The sequence below is a fragment of the Tachyglossus aculeatus genome, chromosome 11, assembly GCF_015852505.1.
Source record: "Tachyglossus aculeatus isolate mTacAcu1 chromosome 11, mTacAcu1.pri, whole genome shotgun sequence".
Lineage (NCBI taxonomy): Eukaryota > Metazoa > Chordata > Mammalia > Monotremata > Tachyglossidae > Tachyglossus > Tachyglossus aculeatus.
The window spans coordinates 6,873,091-6,900,722 of NC_052076.1; the positions used below are offsets into that span (position 1 = coordinate 6,873,091).

Here is a 27,632-nt window from a genome sequence, read left to right on the forward strand (position 1 = left end):
TGAAATCACCCAGCCAGGAACAGAGCCAGGTCTAGAGCCCAGGAGTCCCAATTTTCCACTCCCTGCCCCTTCTCCGCCAACCTCCCCACCGCCCCACTGCAGGGAAACTCCGTTCGGCTACCATTCACCATCGGAACTGCCCCCCAAGGCCTGGAGTTTGGAGGAGCAGCTCTCCATTTGCTCAGGATCCCAAACGCCAGCGTGTCGCATTCGTTTGTTGTAAAAACACTGGCATCAGGTAACCACCATCCAAATTTGTTCCTGTGTTTCACAGAGCGGTTTCGATGGGATTTTATTAGAGCGCTCTGCCAAAAACGCTCTCTGGCAGACCCGGCAATGAGTCTGTGGTGTGCCAGACACATAGGAGCCCTTCTCGGGGAAGGGGTCGTTGCTCTGGTCATGGCCCAGCTCCAAGCCCACGCACAGTTAAAAGCAGCGGCTGCAGCAGTGCTGGGAGAGGATCTGCACGATTGGGGGGTGGAGGAGGGCAGTGAGGAGGTGGGGGGGAAGGGAGCGCCAGCCCGTCTCTTCCTAAATTGCTTATAAATTGTTATCCGAGGGGGGAAATAATCTGAATGAAAATAACCTCAAAAATGGGGAGGAGGAGGTGGAGTACTTTCAAATGTCAATCTTTTTCTTTTCCCTTTTCCTTTTTTGTATTTTCTGAGTAGCAGCCTGACCTAGGGGAAACAGCACAGGACTGGGAGTCAGGAGTCCAAAGTTCAAATGCCGGTTCTGCCACTTGTCTGCCGTGGGACCAGTCGCCTAACTTCTCAGGGCCTCAGTTTCCTCATCTGTAAATTGGGGATAAAATCCCTGTTCACCCTCCCTCCTCGATTGTGAATCCAGTATGGGACAGGGATCGTATCTGTGGAAAGAGTATGGACTTGGGAGTCTGACATCATGGGTTCTAATCCCGGCTCCGCCACTTGTCAGCTGTGTGGCTTTGGTCAAGGCACTTCACTTCTTTGTGCCTCAGTCACCTCATCCATAAAATGGGGATTAAAACTGTGAGCCCCAAGTGGGATAAACTGATAAACTTTCCAGAGCTTAGCTTGGCACATAGTAAACACTTAACAAATATCATCATTATCCCCCTTCCCAGCCCCATGGCACTTACGTCCGTATCTGAAATTTTATTTATTGATATTAATGTCTGTCTCCCCTCTAGACCGGAAAATCACTGTGGGCAGGGAATGTGTCTGTAATATTGTTATATTGTGCTTCCACTGGGCACTTAGTACAGTGCTCGGTACACAGTAAGCACTTAACAAATACAAGTGACTGACTGACATAGGAAGCACTTAACAAATACTGTGATTTTCATCATCCTTGCTATTATCGTTCTCCAAGTGAAAGGTCTGTAACTTCAGTTTGCATGGAAACGATGCCATTGTCTCCAGGAAAGCCAGGATGGTAATGCTGTGCCACTGACCCCCTCTCCCCTTCCTCTGGTGATACCATCATGGAACACCCGTTGTCAGTGAGGTCCTGCTATTTGTCTGCCTTACAGTACAGTCTGGACAATTCTGTGCGGCGTTTTCTATGGTGTGTGTGGGCTGCTCTCCAGAGATTAGAAGGTGACCAGCACATAGCAAGCGCTTAACAAACACCATCATCTTCATCAGTGACTCCCCCTCTTCGGCCTGGGTTCACCCGTGGCCACATGGATAAAGCACGGGCTTGGGAATCAGAAGGTCATAGGTTCTAATCCTGACTCCTCCACTTGTGTGCTGTGTGACCTTGGGCAAGTAACTTCACTTCTCTGTGCCTCAGTTATCTCATCTGTAAAAATGGGGAATAAGACTGTGAGCCCTGTGCGGGACAGGGACTGTGTCCAACCCGATTTGCTTGTATCCACCTCAGCGCCTGGTACACAGTAAGTGCTTAATAAATACCATAATTATTATTATTATTGCACAATGCTTAGTGCTGTACAGTGCTCTACACACTGTAAGCACTCAATAAATCAATCGTTTTTACTGAGCACTTCCTGTGTGCAGAGCACTGTACTAAATGCTTGGGGGAATATAACATAACAGAGTTGTTAGACACACTCCATGCTCACAAGGAGCTTCCAGTCTAGAGGGGATGATGGATATTAATATAAATGAATGAACGACAGATATTGACATACATTCTGCGGGGTTGAGGGAGGGGTGGAATAAAGGGAGCAAATCTAAGTGCAAGGGCGACAATGATGCAGACGGGAGTGAGGAAATGAGGAGATAGGGAAGGTCTGACTAATCGATCATCAATCACCAATTGATTGATTTACTGATTGATTGATGGAAGCAAGCCAAGACGTCCGAAGTCCAGCGAAGCACCCCCTCAGTGCTCCTCCATCAGCCGGGGGTTTGGAGACCCAACATCCTTAAACATCTCCTTCAGAGAGGATGACCATTCTTTGGGCTGGACAGGAGACGGATTCTGAATAAAGGACAAATGCTGTCCTTTAATTAACAGTATCTATCTCAGGGGCAGGCATATCATGTACAAAATCCAGGAGATTCTTTTAACATAAAGGACAGATGGCAGCCTCACCTTGAGACTCGCTAGGGCTGCCCCCAGCAAAGCACAGTTTTCAAAGGCCTTGGGCATCCCCTAAAGACACCCAGTTAAGAAACAAGAAATCCACCTTGCCCAGTTTGCTGAGCCAACCAGAAAACACTTCAGAACTGTTCAGAATCACTTCAAGAATATTAGAATAGGTTTGAAAGAGAGGAGTAAGTGTGTTCGCCTCTCATCCTATCTTAAGACGGCATTAAAGGTGGCTTTTTTTCCTGTCTGGAATATGTCTGTCTCCCGCTCTAGACTGTAAGCTCTTGGTGGGCAGAGGATGTGTCTCTTATAGTGTTATGTTGCACTCTCCCAAGCACTTAGTACAGTGCTCTGCACACATTATGCACTCAATAAATATGACTGATTGATTGATTGTTTGGAACATGTCTACCAACTCTTTTGTACTGTACCCTCCCAAGTTTTCAGTATAGTGTCTGCACTCAGTAGTCCGCAATAAATACCTTGGATTGATTGGTTGATTCATTCTTCCATCTCTAGCCAACGACCATAGTAGAAAAGGTCACTAGTGATGGTGAGATTCTCTCCATGTGAGGGTCAGACAGACATTCCATTCCGTACCGGGTGGCCCTGTGCCACGTTGATACATTTGCCCCTTGCAAGTATTTGCTACTGTTGGCAGTAGCAACAGAGTCAGAAACTGAGGCACAGAGAAGTGAAGTGACTTGTCCAAGGTTACACAATGGACAAGGGGCAGAACTGGGATTAGAACCCAGGTCCTCTGAATCTATCTACTCTGCCACACTGCTTCCGCACCCGTCAAAATGCAGGAACTGCACACGTGACGAAAGATCTCACCCTGCAGTTCTCTCCGCAACATTGCCAAGATCCGCCCTTTCCTCTCCATCCATACCGCTACCCTGCTCGTTCAAGCTCTCATCCTATCCCGTCTGGACTACTGCATCAGCCTTCTCTCTGATCTCCCATCCTCCTGTCTCTCCCCACTTCAATCCATACTTCATGCTGCTGCCCGGATTGTCTTTGTCCAGAAATGCTCTGGGCATTTTACTCCCCTCCTCAAAAATCTCCAGTGGATACCAATCAATCTACACATCAGGCAGAAATTCCTCACCCTGGGCTTCAAGGCTGTCCATCACCTCGCCCCCTCCTACCTCACCTCCCTTCTCTCCTTCTCCAGCCCAGCCCGCACACTCCACTCCTCTGCCGCTAATCTCCTCACCGTGCCTTGTTCTCGCCTGTCCCACCATTGACCCCCAGCCCACGTCATCCACCGGGCCTGGAATGCCCTCCCTCTGCCCATCCGCCAAGCTAGCTCTCTTCCTCCCTTGAAGGCCCTACTGAGAGCTCACCTCCTCCAGGAGGCCTTCCCAGACTGAGCCCCTTCCTTCCTCTCCCCCTCATCCCCTTCTCCATCCCCCCATCTTACCTCCTTCCCTTCCCCACAGCACCTGTATATATGTTTGTACATATTTATTACTCTATTTATTTATTTATTTATTTTACCTGTACATATCTATTCTATTTATTTTATTTTGTTAGTATGTTTGGTTTTGTTCTCTGTCTCCCCCTTCTAGACTGTGAGCCCACTGTTGGGTAGGGACTGTCTCTATATGTTGCCAACTTGTACTTCCCAAGTGCTTAGTACAGTGCTCTGCACACAGTAAGCGCTCAATAAATACGATTGATTGATTGATTGATTGATTGATTGATTACCTTAGCCGAGTCCTAGGTGGCTCTCTCTGCAGAAAGGTCAGACTAAGGCCCCCGGCTCTGGGGGGAGAAGCCCGTCGTATCACCGTTTTCATTCAACTGACAACCCCCACAGACAGTGACATCAGATTCCCAGGGCATGTGTGACACTTGCCTAAGTGCATGTTAATGCTATAATCCACCCATCAACACTTCGTACTGGGGTGTTCGTACCTAGTAAGGGCCTATTTGGGGCAAGGACAGATCCAGACAGTCGCCCACTAGGATTCCAATCTTCACACCCTGCCCCTAGAAGGCATCTCATTAGCAGAATGTTCAGAAAAAGCAAGTCGTTTGCAGGCATCTGGGATTTTCCTAGGACTGGAAATGTAGAAAAACAAGAGAAGTAAAGGAATTTAGCATTTGGGACCCAACAGGAGTTTGGACTCCAGGACCCCTGTGTCTTCAGGCACTAAAAGGCATGGTTATTCTGTGCCTTGAGGTCTCCAGATCAAATGATTGTCTTGTATCTACCCTGGCATTCAGTATAGTGTTTGGGACCTAATAAGCGCTTAACAAATACCACATGACCGAGGAAAGGGAGGCAGATTTGACTTCATTTTCCATGTAGAACACAGAAGCCTCATTTATCCCCATTAAGCAACAGCACACCCCCAATGGGGGCAATATCGTTCATGACAGGTGATGTAAGAATGAATCTGCAGACGCGTATGCATGACGTTTATGCGTATTCCCTCACTTATTTCTTAAGCAATATTTTTCTGAATTTAGCATAAAGTTTTCTAACAGCAATATTCGGTATCACATGAAGAGAACGTTAAATATTTAAACCACCCATCTCCCCCTTCTCCAACCCCCACCCCACCCCCCCAAAAAGGCAACATGAGCACAATCATCAAAACTGGATATTCCCCTCCCTAAATTAATCCAATTATTCAAATGTCAGTTATATCTGTCAGAGCCCGGCTCCTTGGGCTGAACCAAACTGTTAAAAATTAAAACTGTTTTACTTCGTTTAGTCTCTCTGCCTTTTTAGTGTAAAATCCACGGTCCTGACAAAAAGTTGTGGGATTTGACACCCAGCCCGACACAAACCCTATTGCCTTCAAACATGCATAATTCACTTTGGAAATACGCACTTGCTTTAAAATATTACTAAAATATACATGTAACATATGCTAATTTCGCTGCACGGGCTTGCAAACTCCAGCCACGAGGTTCTCCGTATACTTTGCCAAGTGCATACACTGTACATAAAGGGATTATAAATGAAAGGAAATATCCCTGTCCCTCACTCTCCGTCTCCAGCCTCGGCCAAACCGACGGCCCCAAATCCCAGCAACATCTAACATGCCCTTCCTGTGGAGAAGACAGCCTGTTCTTAGAGTCTTAATTACATCCCAGCTGACTGCCCAGCACTGTCAAAATCAGGCAACAAACGATGAACCTTCCCTCGCAATATGGTCTGCCTTCCCATCTCCCAGTCGTCCAGAAAGGGACTTCGACAATGAGGAGAAATGAAGGGACAAGAGGGGGATTGATGGAGGGTGCGGAAGCTAATCGGGTGGACGGGGAAGGGGATGACTGCTTCTTGGGTCAGATCCTGCTGGGCACAGGCCCTTGTGTCCTTCCCAGTGAAGGGGAGGACACCAGGAGCATCAGCTTCCCAGAGGGAGCCATCGTGACCTGGGCTCCACGGATTAATGACCGTACGGGACGGTTCCCCGGCCCCTCACCGCTCGGGCCGTTATAATTACAGGGGAACAGCGGGTTGCGAACTGCAGCCCCAAATGGTATCATATGTTTTCCCGGCTGCCTTGCAGGAGGGGTTTAGCTCACTTCGCACGACCAGAAGGTTCAGATTCTCTCGGCCCACTGCTCCCAGGCCCCGATTCTGGAGGAGACTATAAGGGAAAACACGGTGGCAAGACAAAACACACCCTTACTCAGGTCTCTTAGGGATGACGAGTTTGCTCCCTTCTTGAATAGGGCAAAGGCTTTCAGTGCTTTGCACATAGTAAGAGCTTAACAAATGCCATCATTATTATTATTAAAAAAGGAAGGAATTACTGCGTTATGTAAGGACCTTGAGGGCAAGGGATTGTGTCTAGCAACTGGACTGCCCACTGCCAAGCAGTTAATTCTGCGCACCACATAAAGTAAGCCCTTGATAGATGCCATTGATTGACTGATTGATTGATAGCGTTGACATGTCACTCGGTGAAATTCTATCCTTGGGTGATAAGAGATTATTCACCTGTAGGAGCTCATTATTCTCAGGACTGAGAAAGGGAGAACATCAAACCTCAAAAATCAATCAACTGTATTTATTAAGCACTCACTGAGTGCAGGGCATTGTACTAAGTGCTTGGGAGAGTATAGCATAACAATATAACAGACCCATTCCTGCCTACAACAAGCTTACAGTCTAGATGGGGAGACAGATATTACTATAAATAAAAAAGAGCTATGAGGAAACCATATTAGGATATAAGGGTTGCCAACCCGCATGTTTTTTGGGAATCCTCTCCCAAGTGGTTTCTTTGTAAAACTTTTTTCAAAAAGGGCTTAATTATGACATAAATAGAGTCAACATCTGCGATCTCATCCTGCATGACAATTTTACAACACGGTCACTTGGATTTGCATCCTTTATTCACCCTTCTCTCAGCACCAGAGCACTCTTGTACATATCCATAATTTATTCATTTATATTAATATCTCCCCCTCTAGATGATAAGCTTATTGTGGGTAGGGAACATATCTACCAACTCTGCTGTACTGTACTCCCCCCTTCTAGACTGTGAGCCCGCTGTTGGGTAGGGACCGTCTCTATATGTTGCCAACTTGTACTTCCCAAGCGCTTAGTACAGTGCTCTGCACACAGTGAGCGCTCAATAAATACGATTGAATGAATGAAAGTGCTTAGTACAGTGCCCTGCACACAGTAAAAGTTCAATAAATATGATCGATTGAATGATGGTCAGCTTTTTTATGCATTAAGAATTTGGACAACTCAAGCACCTTGGCTTTCTGGTGTTGCAGGGGGTAGTAAGAGTAGTAATAGACACTTATTGAGTGCACTATACTAAGTGCTTGGGAAAGTACAACAAAAGCAAAAAACAAATTCCGGCACCAGGAGAAGTTTACAGTATAATGGGTGGCTTTGGGCACACCCTAGGTAAGATGTGTTTTGGAAGAATTCTCTTTTGTCAAAAAACAGGTCTTGAATATGAAAACCTAGTGCCCTAGGCTAATAATCCACCAATCATTTCTTTGAAATTGATCCTCAAACAACCTTGCCTTGGATTCCACTTATCACCAGCCCTAAGTCAAAGCAGGGGATGGGTTGAAAGGTTATAATATCTTCCCCTATTCTCCTGTCCTGGCTCACCAATGTGATCCAGCGGCATGTGAATGGAAAGTCAGCGGGTTCTGGGACTTTGGTCTTAGGTGATCCTGCCCATCCTCAAAGTTCAAGACATGCGGGAACACTAGAAAGAAGGTCACATCAAAGACTCAGCACGGGGGAAGATGGGGGAGGGAGGGAGTTCATTATGGTCATGTGCTAATTCTGTTGTGCTGTACTCTCCTAAGCGCTAAGTACAGTGCTCTGCACATAGTAAGTGCCCAGCCCATTTCTAGACTGTGAGCCCATTGTTTCTAGACTGTAAGCCCATGAGCTCACTTGTTGGGTAGGGACCGTCTCCATATGTTGCCAACTTGTACTTCCCAAGCACTTAGTACAGTGCTCTGCACACAGTAAGTGCTCAATAAATATGATTGACTGATTGTTGGGTAGTGACCTTCTCTATATGTTGCCAATTTGTACTTCCCAAGTGCTTAGTACAATGCTCTGCACACAGCAAGCGCTAAATATATATGATTGAATGAATGAATAAATACGATTGAAGTCAGTTGACTTCTCTGTGCCTCATTTCCCTCATTTGGAAAATGGGAATTAAGACTGTGAGCCCCACGTGGGACACAGACCGTGTCCAATTTGATTAGTTTGTACCTACCCCAGCACTAAGAACAGTGCCTGGCACATAGTAAGGACTTAAGGAATAGTTTAAAAAAAAAGTTGCCAATCTAATGGACTACAATCAGCCATCCCTACAGCCAGCTCTCCTGGACTCTCCCTCTACTGAGGCAAACAGTCAGAGTGGGTGAGATCACAAAGTGGGAGATTGGAGAAGGAGAACCAAAAGCAAGAAGGTGGGAAGATGGATTCTGATTCTGATCATAAGACCCCCAAGCAACTTTTTATGCCAAAACAGATTTCACTTGAGCTACTGTGGCAAGCATCCACCTTCAAACACCAACGCTGAGAACGTTTGTGCCTATAAGGCCTCTGGAAGCTTGAGGAGACAGTCAATATTTGCACTGAGAAATATGATTTCAAATACTCAGAACAGTCAAGTGTCACCAAGGAGATGTCACAAGAAAATACTCGGTGTGCTTTGTTAAAAATGGCAGTTTTTTTCCTCAAGGAAAGTATATCTTCAGTTGTTTTCAAACCCATTCTAAAAGACCAATGTCTCCTTCATTTTCTCAATGGAAAAAAAATCATCGTTCAGATACACAGACTTCATCTGAGTCAGAGAAGTACATCTGAGTCAGAGGACCTGGGTTTTAATCCCAGTTCTGCCACTTTCACAAGTCTCTTTACATCTTTGCACCTCGGTTTCCTCACTTAGATTTTGAGCCCGATGAGGGAAAAGGACTGTGCCTGACCTGATTATAATGTATCTTCTCCAACACTTAGTCCAGTACTTAACCTAAAGCAGGTGCTTAACAGATACTACAATCATTATTGATATAATTATTCTTTATTATTCATTTATTATTTTTCTACTCTATTATTCTTCTATTATTATTCTATGCTATTCTATTATTCTTATTCTTTATTATTAACAAAACACCATAATTATTATGGCATAATACTTGTAGTATTTGTTAATGATAATGATAAGAATAATAACAATGGTAATAATAATAATAATAATGATAATCTGAGTGGCCACATAGGCGGCGATTCTAGGAAACTGCCCAGATAGAGGCACATGGTTGTCAAGACTGTCCAGGACCTGACCCTTTAGCCACCATCATCATCATCATCATCATCAATCGTATTTATTGAGCGCTTACTATGTGCAGAGCACTGTACTAAGCGCTTGGGAAGTACAAACTGGCAACATATAGAGACAGTCCCTACCCAACATTGGGCTCACAGTCTAAAAGGGGGAGACAACACAACTTTTAGAAGCTCATTGTGGGCAGGTTCTGTGTCCATTTATTATTGTATTAGCACTTAGTACAGTGCTCTGCACACAGTAAGTGCTCAATAAATATGACTGACTCTTTTCCAGTTTTGACTAATTCTCTGTGATGTGCACATATTCCCTTCACACTCTCCACACAAATTAGCTGTCCATCATAGTTAAAGGTGATGCTCTTAAAAGTGAGATACTATCCATGTAACAATTGTGGCATTTGTTAAGGGCTTACTAAGTGCTGAGCACTGAACAAAGTGCTGGGGTAGATACAAGATAATCAGGTCGGACACAGACCCTGTCCCAAGTGGGGCTCATGGTCTAAATAAGTGGGATAACAAGGAATGAATCCCCATTTTACAGATGAGAAAATAGTGGGCTAGAGAAATTGACTTTCATTCATTCATTCAATCGTATTTATTGAGCGCTTACTGTGTGCAGAACACTGTACTAAGTGCTTGGGAAGTACAAGTTGGCAACATATAGTGACGGTCCCTACCCAACAACGGGCTCACAGTCTAGAAGGGGGAGACTGACAACAAAACAAAACAAGTGGACAGGTGTCAAGTCATCAGAATAAATATAAATAAAGCTAGATGCACATCATTATTTATTTTATTTTGTTAATACGTTTTGATTTGTTGTCTGTCTCCCCCTTCTAGACTGTGTGCCCGTTGTTGGGTAGGAACTGTCTCTATATGTTGCCAACTTGTAATAATAATAATAATAATAATAATAATAATAATAATAATAATAATAATAATGGCATTTGTTAAGCACTTACTATGTGCCAAGCACTGTTCTAAGTGCTGGGGAGGATACAAGGGGATCAGGTTGTCCCACGTGGGGCTCACAGTCTTAATCCCCATTTTACAGATGAGGTAACTGAGGCACAGAGAAGTTAAGTGACTTGCCCAAAGTCACACAGCTGACAAGTGGCAGAGCCGGCATTTGAACCCATGACCCCTGACTCCCAAGCTCGGGCTCTTTCCACTGAGCCACGCTGCTTCTCTAAGCACTTCCTAAGCGCTTAGTACAGTGCTCTGCACACAGTAAGTGCTCAATAAATACGATTGAACGAATGAATGAAGCATTAACAAAATAAATAGAATAGTAAATATGTACAAGTAAAATAAATAGAGTAATAAATCTGTACAAATATATATACAGGTGCTGTGGGGAGGGGAAGGAGGTAGGGCGGGGGAGATGGGGAGGAGGAGAGGAAAAATGGGGCTCAGTCTGGGAAGGCCTCCTGGAGGAGGTGAGCTCTCAGTAAGGCTTTGAAGGGAGGAAGAGAGCTAGCTTGGCGGATGTACGGAGGGAGGGCATTCCAGGCTGGGGGAGGACGTGGGACGGGGGTCGATGGCGGGACAGGCGAGAACGAGGCACGGTGAGGAGATTAGCGGCAGAGGAGCGGAGGGTGCGGGCTGGGCTGGAGAAGGAGAGAAGGGAGGTGAGGTAGGAGGGGGCGAGGGGATGGACAGCCTTGAAGCCGAGACTTGTCCAAGGTCACACAGCAAGCAAGTCACAGAGGTGGGATTAGAATCCATATGAAGGAGTGTGGCTGAAAAAATAAAGGGCATGGCAGAACATTCATTTTAAAAGTGGTTATCTGACTGGATGGTTGTTTGCTACTCTGAAGGCTGTACCCCTTTACCACTTTAGAATCAGCCCCTCGGTCTCCCAACGCAAGGGCAGCAAACCCTGTCCTGACTGTCAGTGAATCAATCGTACTTATTGAGCACTTACTGTGTGCAGAACACTGCACTAAGCACTTGGGACAACATAACATAACGGACACATTAGCTGCCTACAATGAGCTTAGAGTCTAGAGTTTGTTTCCCACATGACCGTGAGTTTCTTGAGGGCAGAGATCACAACTACCAATCCCAGTGTAAAGGGACGCTCCCAAGTACTTAGAGAAGCAGCGTGGCTCAGTGGAAAGAGCCCGGGCTTTGGAGTCAGAGGTCATGGGTTCAAATCCCGGCTCTGCCAATTGCCAGCTGTGTGACTTTGGGCAAGTCACTTCATTTCTCTGGGCCTCAGTTCCCTCATCTGGAAAATGGGGATGAAGACTGTGAGGCCTCTGTGGGACAACCTGATCACCTTATAACCTCCCCAGCACTTAGAACAGTGCTTTGCACACAGTAAGCACTTAATAAATGCTATTATTATTATTATTATTATTATTATTATTAGTATAGTGCTCTGCACAAAATAAGCACTTTATAAATACCAGTGATGGATTGACTCCAAGGTTGTCTCTCTGCCCCTGTGGTCTCCGAGCACCTTGCATCTATTCCACAGTAGATTGCCATGTCCCAGTCGGCTCAAGGAATACTAATAAATAAGAAAAGCTGCAATTGGTAGAACAGTGAAGAGAAATAGCATGGTCTAATGGTTAAAGCACAGGACTGGAAGTCTAATCTCGGCTCGGTCACTTGTCTATTGTGCGACATTGGGTAAGATACTTATCTTCTCTGGGCCCCAAATACCACAATTGTAAAATGGAGATTATGACTACAAGCCCCTTGTGGGACATGGACTGTGTCCCACCTGATTAACTTGTAGCTGCCCTAGTACTAGTAGAGTGCCTGTCACATAGTAAGCACTTAACACATACCATAAAAAACAACAACAATGACATTAAGAACACGAGATCATCATCATCATCATCAATCGTATTTATTGAGCGCTTACTGTGCGCAGGGCACTGTACTAAGCGCTTGGGAAGTACAAGTTTGCAACACATAGAGACAGTCCCTACCCAACAGTGGGCTCACAGTTTAAAAGGGGGAGACAGAGAACAAAACCAAACATACTAACAAAATAAAATAAATAGAATAGATATGTACAAGTACAATAAATAAATAGAGTAATAAATATGTACATACATATATACAGGAGATGATGGGGACTGTCAGTTCAACCAAGACTGTGGTTCCAAAAGACAATGTTCCAAGACTTCAATTATAGCTTCAGGGCTAAGTGGTCAGTGACAGGTTTGGATTCATTTCTATTGTCAATCTAAAGCGCAGTGATAGCCTAGCACACAGCTAGTTCGGCAGGCTCACCTTCAATTGAAAATATTGGCTCATCTTCAGACCTCCTCAACACAGGCCAAGAAGACTAAGAAATGGGAAAAGCTGTGGCCAGAACTTGGGTGACTTAAGCCAAGGAGACAGAGTAAACCGGGCTTGGAGCTCTCCCTGGGATCCCGTCCGCGTCAAGGATTACCACACTGGCTGAGCATTTGCTGTGTGTAGGTCCCTGAATCAGGTGCTTAGGAACATAGAGTGATCAATCAATTTGAGAAGCAGCCTGGCCTAGTGGAGAGAGCACGGCCCTGGAGGACCTGGGTTCTAATCCCGGCTCTGCCAATTGCTTGATGTCTGACCTCGGGCAAGTCGCTTCACTTCTCTGGGCCTCAGTGTCCTCAACTGTAAAATGGGGATACCTGTTCTCCCTCCTACTCAGATTGAGTGCTCCATGCGGAACAGGGACTGTGCCTGACCTAATTAATTTGTACCTACCCCAGCATTTAGAACAGTGTTTGACACATAATAAGTGCTTAACAAATATCATAAAAAAAATCAATCAACCAATCAGTGTTATTTATTAGGCACTTACTGCGCACATAGCGCTGTACTAAGTGCTTGGGAGGGTACCTCCTTCCCCTCCCCACAGCACCTGTATATATATTTGTACAGATTTATTACTCTATTTATTTTACTTGTACATATTTACTATTTATTTTGTTAATGATGTGCATATAGCTTTAATTCTATTTGTTCTGACTATCTTGACACCTGTCTACATGCTTTGTTTTGTTGTCTGTCTCCCCCTTTTAGACTGCGAGCCCATTGTTGGTTAGGGACCATCCCTATATGTTGCCGACTTGTACTTCCCAAGCACTTAGTACAGTGCTCTGTACACAGTAAGCACTCAATAAATACAATTGAATGAATGACTATAACAGGGTTGGTAGACAAGTCCCCTGCCCACAACGAGCTTACAGTCTAGAGGGAAACCAGTAGAGAACTAAGATACACTCCATGCCACTGAAGCGCTTACAGTCTATTGTCAGCTAAAGTATTTCCGGCCATAAGACTTTATCTGAACCACAACCTTGTTCTCATCTCTCTCACCATTAACCTCTGGCTCCTGCCCTCCCTCCCTCCTGGAACTTCCTCTTCCTTTGCATCTGACAGACCCTTGCCCTCCCCATCTTCAAAGCCTTTCTGAAATCACATCTCATCCCAGAAGCCTCCAGAAGAACTTGTGCTGCTGAGGCGATCACGGAACATACTTCTTGACTCTTCCCTGACTCACTTCCTCTCCTTCCTTGCCCACCTGCTGATCTCACTGAACTCACTGCCTTTTCCAGAAGGATCAATAGAAGCCAGGAAGGACTGCATCTGCCCAAAGTGGATCCACTAAAGAAACAAGGCATGGAGAGGCGTAAGAGAGGAAGGAGGAAGAAAGGGAGGGGTTGGAGAGGATGTAGCAAGGAAGAGCTCTGTCTGTGCTTAGGTTTGGTAGGATTAGAAATGGTACTTGTTAAGAGCTTACTATGTGCCAGGCACTTACTAAGCGCTGGGGTGGATACGAGCTAATCAGGTTGGACACAGTCCCGGTCCCACATGGGGCTCAGTCTTGTTCAGATGAGGTAACTGAGGCAGAAAGAAGTGAGGTGACTTGCCTAAGGTCACATAGAGGACATGTGGCGGAACTGGGATTAGACCTTCTGTCTCCCAGGACTGTGCTCTATCCTGCACTATGCTGCTTCCCAATGTCATAAAGTGATAAAAGACTCCAACATTTAGGTACACCTATCAACTGACACGAAAAGTCCAATCAATCAATCAATCAATCGTATTTCCTGAGCGCTTACTGTGTGCAGAGCACTGTACTAAGTGCTTGGGAAGTACAAGTTGGCAACATATAGAGACAGTCCCTACCCAACAGTGGGCTCACAGTCTAGAAGGGGAAGACAGAGAACAAAACCAAACATATTAATCAAAATAAAATAAAGTGTCCAAAGAACACTTCCTTCATAACTTCCTCTTAGAAGTTGAAGTAGCTCAAGACCCACTTACAGGCACTCTACTTGCCCTGAGGTGATCTGGGAAGATGGCAGTTCTAGAACATAAGCTCTTCATGGGCAGGGAATGTGTCTACCATCTTTGTTATATTGTACTCTCCCAAACATTTTGTGTACTGCTCTGCACACAGTAAGCGCTCAATAAATATTATTGATTGACTGCTTGATCTGATAGGGCTTTGCGAGTCAGGCTCGGTGTTTACCAGGCAAACCCATTTTATACTGACTGTTCTCACTGTCAGTACCAGGGCTTTCCCTGACTCAGCCTGACAGGACCCAATTAGTTAACTGTATTTATTGAGAGCTTGATGTCTGCAGAGCACTGTACAAAGTGCTTGGGAGAGTAAAAAAGAACAGTATAACAATCACATTTCCTGCCCACAATGAATTTACAGTCTAGAGGATGAGCTGGAACTGGATTTTGGAGGAGATTCCATCTTGAGGATCATTTCTTCAAGACTGGGTCACCCCAAGAAAACCTATTTCATCTAGTTGGGCATCAGCCTCGACTCACCAAGTGAAGCCAGTGTTGTTGGAGGCTGAGAATGACCTTAATGCCTCTTCTGAGAATAGTCTTCGTCTTCTCCTACAGAACTCTAGGGGATCAACCACATTCCATGGTAAGAGGAAACTGACCCCTTCTGATGCCCCAAGTGGCTCTGGTGACTTAATTTATTTCTCCTTTTTTCCCTTCCTTGCTCACGTGTTCCCTCCTTCTGAGCTGTCCCAAGAAAAACTGTGTATGAGAAAGCCACTAAACAACAAAGCATCTCCAAAACAACTCAAACTTCTCAGCACAACAGTAAGGGGGAATGGGACCATGAAACTTAATGGCCAAGAGTAGTTGCGAGTTGCAAATAAACATGCTTCTGGGAGTGAGGAAATGAGGCAGGAAAGGAGAAAAGGGAAGGTGGAGATAGAGGACGTGAAGAAGGTTAAGAAGGAGAGCGAAGGAGGGAATGCTGCTGGGTGGGAGAAAGAGGGAGGGCAGGAAGGGATAAGTGAGGGAAGGCAGGAAGAGGGAGAACAAGGAAGAGTGCTAGGAAGGGAGCAAGGGAAAGCAGGAGTGAGAAAGCTAAGGAGGGTGGGAAGAAAGGAGAAAGGGAGGAGCAGAGGAAAAAAGGTGGATGGGAGCAAAGGAGGATGGGAGGGAGCAAGGGTAGATGGGAGGGAGCAAGGGAAGACGGGAAGGAATGAGAGAGGAATTTCTTTATCAAAGAGAGCCCACTTTTGGTCAGGAAAGAAAGGATCCCAGAACCATAGCAGAAGAAGGCTCACCTCAAGGCCTCCTCTACAACTTTGACCCAGAGCTTTCACTTGACACCTGCTGTTTGGCGACACTTCTTGCTGCTGCTCAGACTCTATCAAATTAAAATTAATGACTCCAAGTTCATAGTCTCTGCGGTCTGGGTTGTGAGTAGTGATTGCTACCTCCCTGTGGTCCACTGAAACCTCGAGCCCAGGGGAAAGAGCCTTTGTGGGATTTGTGGGTGACCTGGGGCATCCTTGCAGCTCCCCTGGAGCTGGGGGCTGATGAGATTGTTCTGCAAATTACCTGCTGGCGCAGAGGATAGGATGATAAGGAGATGATGATGATAGGGGTGAGGAAAAAGGCCAGAAAGCCCCATTTCCCTCCTTCACTGCCTCTTGGATGAACCGCTTGCAGCCATCCAAAGCCCCGGATCAGTCGGTCAGTCAGTCGTACTTACTGAGTGCTTACTCTGTGCAGGGCACTGTACTAAGTGCTTGGGAGAGGATAGTACAACAATAAACAGACATATTCCCTGCTCACAGTGAGCTCACAGTCCAGAGGGGAGCAGGGAGCTGCGGTCTCGACTACAAATGCAGTGCTGCCCTTGGAGTTGAGGGGTTAATGGCTCACTGGCAACTGGAGTCTGGATCTGGCTTCTAGCCCACAGGGGACCCTGGTATTTCCCTGAGGCCTGGATCCAAGATAGAGGAAGACCTGTTGTCCCGTGTGGGATTCAACTGTTTTATTTCTTTTCTTTTTTTTTATGGTATTCGTTAAGCATTTACTGTGTGTCAAACACTGTTGTAAGCGCTGGGGTACATAAGTCATTCATTCACTCATTCATTCATTCAATCGTACTTATTGAGTACTTACCATGTGTAAAACACTGTACTAAGTGCTTGGGAGAGAACAATATAATAATAAACAGACACATTCCCTGCCCACAACGAGCTTTCAGTCTAGAGGGAGCTTATCAGGTTGGACACCTGCCCTGTCCCACATAGGCCTGAGTCTAAGGAGGAGGGAGAACAGGTATTGAATCGCTGCTTTGACGTGAAGGAAACTGAGGCCCAGAGAAATTAAGTGACTAAGGTCACACAGCAGTCAAGTGGCAGAGATAGGATTAGAACCCAGGTCCTCTGGCTCCCAGACCTGTGCCTTAACCAATACGCTGTGCTGCTACCCTGTAGCTAATTTTAATTACTTATCCCCACATCTCTCGTGTACATATCCATAATTTATTTATTTATTTATATTAATGTCTGTCTCCCCCTTTGACTGTATGTTCATTATGGGCAGGGCATATGGCCGTTATATTGTTGTGTTGTACTCTCCCAAGTGTTAGTAAGTGCCCTGAACACAGTAAGCACTTAGTATAATACAATTGATATCCCTCACTGGTGTTCACTGAGTACTTACTGTGTGCAGAGCACTGTAATAAGAGCTTGCAAGAGTACGAGAGAGTAAATTGGCCCAATCCGTGTCTTCGAGGAACTTACAACGTAATGGGAGAGATAGATATTAGACTAAATGGCAGGTAGAAGAAGCAAACTCTATGGACACATATACCAGAACGACTTTATGGCAGAAGATGGGATGTTCTGGAAAGGGTGTGTCCACGAAGTCACTATGGATCAAGAAATGACGGCATTTGAAGAAGCAGCAAACGAGTATAAAGATGTGGAAAGGAGTTCTGGGAAAGTAGGGATGAGTACTTAATGCTTAGTGAGGAATGTCTGTGAGCTGAGTGACCCTGTCAAGCCTGTCAAGTGACAGTTTAATTGGGTTTCTTGCGCTAACTCGACCCGCAAGCCACAGGCACCGGCCTCTAAACCGGAGCGGAGTCACAGTCCCCGAGTCCCTAAGACCGACTGGTACAGAAGATCCTTCCGATGGCAGGGATCCTTCTCATTCACCCTGGCGTCGGGTTGGCTCCAGGTGAACGGAGCCATGTACCCGCTGCAGCAGAAGAAAGGTGAGGTTAAGAGAGCAATCATTTATCTTGTATTGATTTCTGGACACTGTGTCCTAGATCCATCCCATGATAGAACGATGGCTTTCGGCTCCGTGCTCGCCGGAGGAGAAAACGATTCGCACCAGCGCCGCTGTTTTCCGATCGTATTTCCTTTCAGAAACACGCCGCGCTCGGATTTTTCCAGACGGGGGAACCCAAACAAGTTTATCACCGAAAGGGAGGGTCAGGGGTTGGTTCATCGGTCCATTTGTCTCCGCTGCTGGGTCTCGGGAAGTCAAAGGGTCAGAACTGAACACAATTGGGCCATTTGCTTTTCTCTCAGGTAACCCCTCGTCTCTCGTAATGGATCCCGTTCTGCTCGGTCAGAGTTCCTGTCACTCATCGGCGACGTCTGTCATTCCTGAGAAATGCCTCCTGTCATATTACACCGAGAGCAGCCCCGCCCCAGCCGGGCCGGCAGATCTCCCCTCCCACGTCCCACCAGCCCACAGGTAAGACAATGGGAGTTTCTTTCCGACCACTCGCGTTTAACGTTTTACGCACCAATGCCAGCGCTGGAACATAATGAAAGCCTAGCAAATGGCAGATAAAAAATTTATACTCTAACTCCTTTGGGGACTGCCAAGCGGTTTCAGGCACAAAATGAGTTGGCAGGTGCAACAATATTCTTACTCCTCCATTATGGCAGGGAGTGTGGGAGGGTGCACGGCGCCTCCATCAATCAATCCATCATATCTCCTGAGTGCTCACTGTGTGCAGAGCACTGAACTAAGCACTTAGGAGAGTACAATATAACAATATGATAGACACATTCCCTGCCTACAAGGAGCTTATGGTCTAGAGGGGGAGACAGACATTAATATAAATAACTGAATTAATGGATATGTACATAAGGGACCGTCTCTATATGTTGCCAACCTGTACTTCCCAAGCGCTTAGTACAGTGCTCTGCACACAGTAAGCACTCAATCAATACGATTGAATGAATGAATGAATAAGTGCTGGGGGGCTGAGGGTGGGGTGAATAAAGGGTGCAAATCCAGCATTCACACATACACACACACACACACACACACACACACACACACACACACACACACACACACACACATGCAAACACATTTATTTTTCACATGTTTGCAGGTACAACTGTACAGCAGGATATAAGCCACTGTCTGGCACATAGTAAACCCTTAACAAATACCTCATGAAAGAAAAGCCACGATATAACAGTCTTGAAAACTATGAATGGCAGAGCCCTCACAAGAGTCGGGGGAGTCAGGCGTGTTGAGGGGTTTGGGGGTGCCGGGGGAGGAGAGGGGTTGGAACAGACAAGCAGAAGTCAGACCTGCTCCAGAAGGATGATACAATCAATGTAGGGCAGAGGACCCAAGTCTGGAGCCCCAGCTTTGCAGACCTCCACGGTTAGATGTGTAGGAAGGAAGTGTCTCAATCCATCAACCAGTGGTATTTATTGAGAGCCTTCTAAGTGCAGAACACTGTACTTGGGAGAGTACACGACAACAGAATGAACGTTCCCTGCCCATAACGAGCTTACAGTCTAGAGGGGGTCTCTTGAGGGTCCTCTTCTCCTAGCCTCCCTGGCTCTACCTAGGAAGTCGCAAATATGGCTTTAGGCTTTTCAGGGGTCACCACTGCCCTGGGCTGAGGGTAGAGCAACAAAGAACTCCGTCAAGGCTCCTGCTCCCCACAAGCCATCTTACTTGAAGCCAACAGCCTCCTCACGAGCTGCCTCTCCCCGTTCACAGCACCCATGCTGCTTCTGCTTCAGATCACACATCCCTTACTTAAGCTTGGCGACCTTGGACTTAGAAATCATCTTGACTTGATATTTTGCTAGGAACGTGGAGGGCTTAACGAGTCATATCTCTCTCTCTCTTCTATCCACGAGGGGTGGGACACCTTTGAACCTATTTGACAAAGCTCTAAAAGCCTCCTCTTAGAAGCTGACTGTGAGCCTGAAGCAAGCGGAAAAGCATCCCTCTGAGCAGTGTCTGGTACCTGGAGTTCCTCTACCAATACCAAGACCTCACAGTAGGTTAATCTTCCCTCACTCCAGGAAACACACAATTTGTTCCTGAGGAGAAACACCTCTCCCAAGCCAGGTCTGTATTGAGTGAGCTCTCTCTAATGACCTCACCGGATACCAGTCCTGCTGGGCACCGAGAGCGAATGAGTTTGGCCCAGAAATTGGTCCGCAGCTTAGAGACCCGCATCTCTGCTTGGACTGGGAAAATCCCAGTTTCTTCCATGACCATAGTGAACCGGGAGATGACAGGGTGCAGGACACCAGGAAGGGTACCAAGTTCCACTCACCCAACTGTTATTTCTTTGATTGTCTGTTTTGGGGGATTTACTCCAGGGGCCATACTTTCCACTTACAACCTAGGGAGAGAGCAGCAATCCATTCCTTCCCCCTTACACACTGACTAAACATGGCCATCTCACTGGGGCGAAGTACTCCAAGTTCTCACTATGGCCAATAATCCACCTATGTCCCTCCGCTGTGCAATTAAGGACGGAGCTTCAAGTAAATAATAAATGATAACAATAATTATGGTATTTGTTAAGCATTATGTGCCAGTCACTGTACTAAGCACTGGGGTGGATACAAGCAAATAGGGCTGGACACAGTCCCTGTCCCGTATGGGGCTCACAGTCTCAATCCCCATTTTATAGATGAGGTAACTGAGGCCCAGAAGTGAAGTGACTTGCCCAAGGTCGCACAGCAGACAAGTGGCGGAGCTGGGATTAGAACCCATGACCTTCTGAGTCCTAGGCCCATGTTCTGTCCATTACACCACGCTGCTTTTTGAAAGAAGCATGCTCCTCCTACTCCCCAAAAATCACCTTCTTCTGAATGCAACTGGATGACTCCTTGGCTATAATTGGCCTGTTTTTTGATTAATCTGGTCTCCACTTTCTAATCCTCTCCTGACATCTTGACAGTTAAGTAATGAGCAGGTAATATGTCTACCAATTCTGTTGTACTCTCCCAACTGTTTAGTAGCATGTTCTGCCTATAAAAAATGCTTAATAAATACCATTTAGCACACTGCTCTGCACACAGTAAGCGCTCAATAATTACCACTGATTGATTCATTGGTGCTCCAACCTTAGATGGGAAATTCAAAACCTCCCTCTCCCTTGCCCACCACAAATTCAGGTCTTTGCATTCACTCAGGACCAAGCTGTGGCCTGGAGCATGCGTGCAAAACGTGTACAGCCAGTTCTGCTGTAACATGTGTTTTCATTACACAATGTGTATCTACCTCAGTGGAAGTAAAACAGAATGTTCGTCCCAAGGTACAAGTCTGTTCTGATATAACACCATCAACAAGTTGGGGCAAATAGATCTGGCGTACAAGAGAACGGTTGAGCATATGTGTGTGGTGTTGATTGAGGCACGCTGCTGATACATTTCCCTTACTGTACTGGGCTGTAGAGTACTTGGAGTTTTTCAAACTTTACAGCTTTCAACACCATAAGATAACAATGAGTGGAGAGGGAGTAAAGTATTATGCTAGCAGCAGACACAGGAGTAACATAGGGATTTTTTGTGAAACGGGTCAGACTCGGTAACAACTTTGAATCATTTACCCGCTCATTGAATCAGTTGGTTACTTGATGGCAATTTTCTCATTAGATAGGTTTTGTCAGGAATGCAAATATCACATTCTAGCAGAAATGACTGTAACCTGGGCTTTAATCCACAATAATTTAGCAGCATACCCACTAGCCCATTAATTCCCAGTGAGTCCATGGTTCCCTGATGGTAGTTTTCTCAAAACACAAAGTTCGTCGAGACACAAATACCACACTTTAGCAGAAATGACTGTCCTCTGGACTTCAATCCACAATAATTCAGCAACATTTAACAGATGGGAGGATGGTGGGAGGAAAGACAGCAATATTCTTTCCTGTGCAGGTATTTCCATATCTGCTCTGGATAAAAGAATTGCCCTGTTTCAGTACACCCAGTTCTCCTATAACACGAGGATTGTGGACTTGCCAAATTCTGTGCTATGAGTAACTCTTGTTCTTATATGTACTCCTTCCAACTCCTCAGGCAGGCGCGTAAACAGTTTCTTCAATAACGCAGCACTCCAAGCCCGAACAGGCTCGGAATATCAGAAGGACTTGCCCTGATTCCCAAACCGCTTACTGGAAACACGGGTTGTGGCAGAAATGAGAGAAGCAGTGTGGCCGAGTGGCTAGATCATAGGACTGGAAGTCAGAAGAACCTGGGATCTCATCCCGGCTCCGCCGCTTGTCTGCTGCGTGACCTCGGGCAAGTCACTTCTCTTCCCCAGTCTCATTTAGCTCATCTGTAAAATGAGGATTAAGATTGTGACTCCTATGTGGGACACGGAATGTGGCGACTTGATTAGCTTGTATCTATGCCAGCTCTTTGAGCAGTGCCTAGCACAGAGCGGGACCACGGCCTAGCGGATAGAGCACGAGCCCAGGAGTCAAAAGGACCTGGATTCTAATCATGGCTCCATTCACTTCTCTGTGTCTCCGTTATCTCATCTGCAAAATGGGGATTAAGACTGTGAGCCCCATATGGGACAGGGACTGTGTCCAACCTGATAGCTTGTATCCATCTCAGCACTTAGTACAGTGCCTGGCACATAGCAAATGCTTAACAAATACTATACCATATTACACTGGGCTCTCCCACTAGACTGCGAGCTAGTCCTGGGCAGGAAGGTGTCCATTTTTTGTTATATTGTACTCTCCCAAGTAGTTTGCACACAGTAAGTGTGCTCAATAAATACAACTGAATGAATGAATGAATGAATAGGGCTCACAGTCTCAACCCCAGGTAAGATAACTGAGACACAGAGAAGTTAGGTGACTTGCTCAAGTTCACACAGTGGGTAGCGAGCGGAACACATGTGCTCCCACACTTTCCCAGGGGCTGTTTCTGTCGGGGCTTCCTCCAGATATTTGGGCCTCCGACAGGGTCGCCTTTCAGATCTCAAAGCACTGCACTGGAAGAGCGGACATGAATGATGTCCAGAGTGGCAGCATAGCAGGGGAAAGTGCAACGTGGCTATTTTTCTAGCGCGGAATTACCCCGTTGCCAAATGTTCCTGTCAAAATATGGTTTAATCACCTTGGCCCCTTTGCCTCTTATAATCACCTGTCATTAGCAACAATGCCGGCATCTGGCTACACGTCTGTCAAAAATGCCAGCCCAGCCGGAAAAAAAAAAGAACAAGACAATCCTTCTTGGGAGGAGGACCCGGAGGTAGAGAGGTTCCCTGAAGTTAACTGTGCTCTCAGAAACAGCCCCAAGCACCTCAAATGACAAACTTAAGAGTTCAGTATAAAGACACTCTTCACACCCTCCCTCTTGCCTGAAACTCCCTTTCCCTTCACATCCACTGGACCCTAGCTCTCTCCATCTTCATAGGCTTCCTGAAATCCCACCTCCTCAAGGAGGCCTTCCCTGATTAGCTTTTCTTCTCCCCTGGTCATATCCTCCCCACAGCCACCTCAGCGCTTCTGTACATAACTGACTTACTAACTCTACTTATGAAGCATTTACTTACCCAGATACACATCTTTCCATTCTCTTCTTCATCCTCTCTTTAATTCCTTAGGAGCTATTTCCTCTTTGTATTGTAAGCTCCTTGAGAGCAGGGGTCATGTTTTCTGACTTTACTGTACTCTCTGAAGTGCTTTGCACAGTGCTCATCACCCAGTGAGCACTCGATCAATGCTACTGATTGGACTGAATCATCAGTTGCCCCCTAACTACATGCCTAAATAAAATGTCATTGTCAAAGGCTTGTCTGCTGTGTGACCCTGGGCAATCACTTAACTTCTCTGTGCCTCAGTCACCTCATCTGTAAAATGGGGATTAATAATAATAATGATGGCATTTGTTAAGCACTATGTGTGAAGTACTGTTCTAAGTGCTGGGGGGGATACAAGGTGATCAGATTGTCCCACGTGGGGCTCACAGCCTTAATCCCCATTTTACAGATGAGGTAACTGAGGCTCAGAGAAGTTAAGTGACTTGCCCAAGGTCACACAGCAGACACGTGGTGGAGCCGGGATTAGAACCCATGACCTCTGACTCCCAAGCCCGTGCTCTTTCCACTGAGCCATGCTGCTTCTCTAAGACTGTGAAACCCACATGGAACAGGGACTGTATCCAACCTGATTATCTCGTAATCACCCCAGTGCCTAGAACAGTGCTTGGCACATAGTAAGCGCTTAATGAATACCATAATTATTATTATTACCTTATTATTCACCTACTCCAGAAATTTGGGGCAATTTTCCTCTCAGCTTCCCCTGTGAACTGCAGTTGCTCTCAAGGGCCTACTTTTCTTAGTGGCTTTGTTTTCATTCTCTCAGGAGAAAGCATAGCAACTGGGAAGTTGAAGCAACATGCAGCCACAAAAATGTGCCTTATTAGGAACTCAAAGGACTAAGAAAGACAGTAATGACCGAAACCTTCTGTCTGTTTTGAAAATGGACAAAAGACCAACAACAAGGAGGCCCTAATTTCAAAGATTCACACATCCGATCAGATGGGTGGGGGAGTGGGTGTGGGGAGAGAGCCTGTCGAATGATGGAGCGGTTCCCAGAACCTTATGCACCCAGACAGTTTCTGCGGCTGTAAAATTCCTCTTGTGCCAGATTTTTACATTCAGTAAATTAATGGTTTACTGTTCCAAGGTTCCTACATGTTTATATTATTGCTTTCCTAATGTAAAAGTTTGCAGTTGTTATGGAAACATATGGTAACATTTGCTGCTAAATTTTAAAGGCATTTTCTACCCCTGTTACACACCTGAAACGAAGCCAAAAGCTCTCTTTGCTTTACATTAGAGTGAAACCCACACTGGCCTGAGTGACTATAAACGGTTACTGTTTGTCTTGGCTCCTACCTGTATCAGATTCAGACTGAGGAATCTTAGGGAAGAAATTACACGGGATAAAATGGAGATTTCTAAATTACGAGGTCTGCCCTACCAGGGGCTCTGAATATCAGCTTTCTGTTTCATCTCGGCCTGCCAAAGAGAAATGGGGGGAACGGGACAATAAAAGATCGAAAACGTTTACTCTTGTGAGCCAAATGCTTCTTGTTCTGATTATATTGGAGAAGTTACAGATCTCGATCAGTTAAGTCTTGTTAGCAAATTAAATGGTTGTAGATTACGATGAAGTAAAACACAAATTTTTGTCTCTGTCAAAGTTGAAGTGACAAAGGGGTAAATTCTCCTCACCCATTTTGTCTGGTGACTTCCCTCCTTGGCCTTTCTCATTGCTTGATATATATATATTTTAGTGGCATTTGTTAAGCACTTACTATGTGCCAGACACTGTACTAAGTTCTGGGGTAGATACAAGCTAATCAGGTTGGGCACAGTCTATGTCCCAAATGGGGCTTATAGACTTCATCCCCCTTTTACAGATGAGGTAACTGAGGCAGTGAGAAGTTAAGTGACTAGCCTCAGGTCACACAGCAGACAATTAGCAGAGCCAGGATTAGAACCCAGGTCGTCTGATTCCCAGCCACGTGCTCTATCCACTAGGCTACATTGCTTCACAGGGAGACTGGGAATGGAGTTGCAAAGACTTAGCTCCTTCCTCTGGACCTTCCACCTGGGACCCAGCCTGCCAATTTGTTCCCCCACAGTAGAATGAGAATCAATCAATCCATTAATAGAATTTGCTGAGTTATTACTGTGTGCAAAGCACTGTACTAGGAGCCAGGGAGATAACACGAAAATAGAGTTGATAGACATGATCTCTGCCCACAAGGATATACAGCCAATCAACCAATCGATCAAGTCCATGCCCTATCCACTAAGCCACAATGTCTAATAGTGTCAGAGGAAAGGGGGAGGAATGACCTAATTATAATAACAATAGCAGTATTTGTTGAGTGCTTTCTATGAACCACTTAGATTAGCATATTTTGGACACATAATCAGGAGGACTAATTCTCTGGAGAAGACACTAGTGCTAGGAAAAGTCCAGGGAAAACGTGGAAGAGGCAGACCAGCAGCTAGAGGGATAGAAACCATAACAACGTTAACGGAAGAACTGTTGGCAAGGTTACGGGTTATGGCAAAAGACAGGATGCTCTGGAGAAAATACATCCACTGAGTTGCTATGAACCGAAAATGACTCGATGGCACTTGATAATAATAATAATTCTACGTACCAAGCACTGGGGCAGGTGAGACAGAGTCCCCAACCCTCACAGAGCTCATGCTCTAAGTGCGGGGCTTCCAAAATGATGGTGAAAGTTCACGGACACCCGTGCCCCAAAAGAAAGACCGTTTCCTCAGTCATACATTCCATTCTTCCACTGCTCTTGAGAGCCTTGCACAGTAACAGACTGAGCCCCCTTTTTCCTCTCCTCCTCCCCCATCCCCGTGCCCTACCTCCTTCCCCTCCCCACAGCACCTTTATATATGTTTGTACAGATTTATTACTCTATTTTACTTGTATGTATTTACTATTCTATTTATTTTGTTAATGATGTGCATTTTGCTTTAATTCTTTTTGTTCTGATGACTTGACACCTGTCCACATGTTTTGTTTTGTTTGTCTCCCCCTTCAAGACTGTGAGCCCGCTGTTGTGTAGGGACCATCTCTATATGTTGTCAACTTGTACTTCCCAAGCGCTTAGTACAGTGCTCTGCACACAGTAAGCACTCAATAAATACGATTGAATGAATGAATGAATAACAGTCCTCTAGACCAACAGTCCTCTAAACTGTCATTGTAGGCAGGGAATGTGTCTGTTTTATTGTTTACATTGTACTCTCCTAGGTGCTTCGTACCCCTCTCAGGGTCGCATCTGGGGAGTTTTCAGTACTCCATTAGTCTCGACTATGGAAGGGAGAGTCAAGCAGAGGCACACCCATTCTCTTCCCAGCTTGGGCAGTGGCTAGTGAGTGGAAGGCAATCTGCTACAAGTCGAAACTCACCTGTGCTGGGCGGCAGCGGCCCAGGAGACAGTCGAGGGATTCGCAATCAGGTTGAGAAAGAGGCAGTGGTATATCACTTCCATATTTTTACCAGGAAAACTCTATGGATACACTACCAGAAGGATTGCAGATGGAGGTGGAGTGTTCTGGGAGGCAGGTGTCCATGGTGTTGCTATGGGTGGGAGACCACTCAACAGCATAAGACAGACACTTACTACAGCGCTCTGCACACAGTAAGCACTTAACAAATACAATCGACTAACTTCGCCATTGAGAAAAAGCCTCATCCAGGGCTCAGCCGACACTGGGGGCTCAAAAAATGATGACCACCATCACTTCTTGTATCATAAGAAACACAAGGGAACTCTGGGGTTAAAACAGAAGCTGGCCAGCAGTGGCCTCTGGGGTCGGAGGAATGGTTCACCCAACCGTGGATTTGGCTTCCACAGTGGCATCTGAAATGCTTGGGGAACGCAATGATGATTGCCCCCCTGGATGCCATGCTCATTTTCCTGAATCCTCCCAGGACCTTCTGCAGCCAGGCATATGGAGCAGATAATAGAGCAGAAATCTGATTACTGTTACAAACTGACTTGAGAGAATTAAAAATTCGGTTTAGCTTTATTGGGCTCCGGGTTTGGATTATTTTTATTTTCTTTTCACAGGGCACTGGCCCAGCATTTGTTTGGACTGCTGGTTGGTTTGGATAATGCAAAAACCTACTCGTCAACTTTTCTTTATTACTATTATTCCCATTTTAAAGGTGAGGGAATTGAGTCCAAGAGAA

General features: G+C 45.8%; 1 protein-coding gene and 1 non-coding gene across 2 annotated transcripts in view; one reads left to right on the plus strand and one right to left on the minus strand.

The window, feature by feature from the left end:
• FTO (FTO alpha-ketoglutarate dependent dioxygenase) overlaps positions 1 to 27,632 on the minus strand; it is a 271,168-nt gene that overhangs the window by 115,647 nt on the left and 127,889 nt on the right. The gene's annotated exons all lie outside the window — the stretch shown is intronic.
• Positions 26,698 to 26,835, plus strand: LOC119935426. Its single transcript, XR_005453310.1, has one exon. It is a non-coding gene; the product is annotated as a small nucleolar RNA SNORA7 (small nucleolar RNA).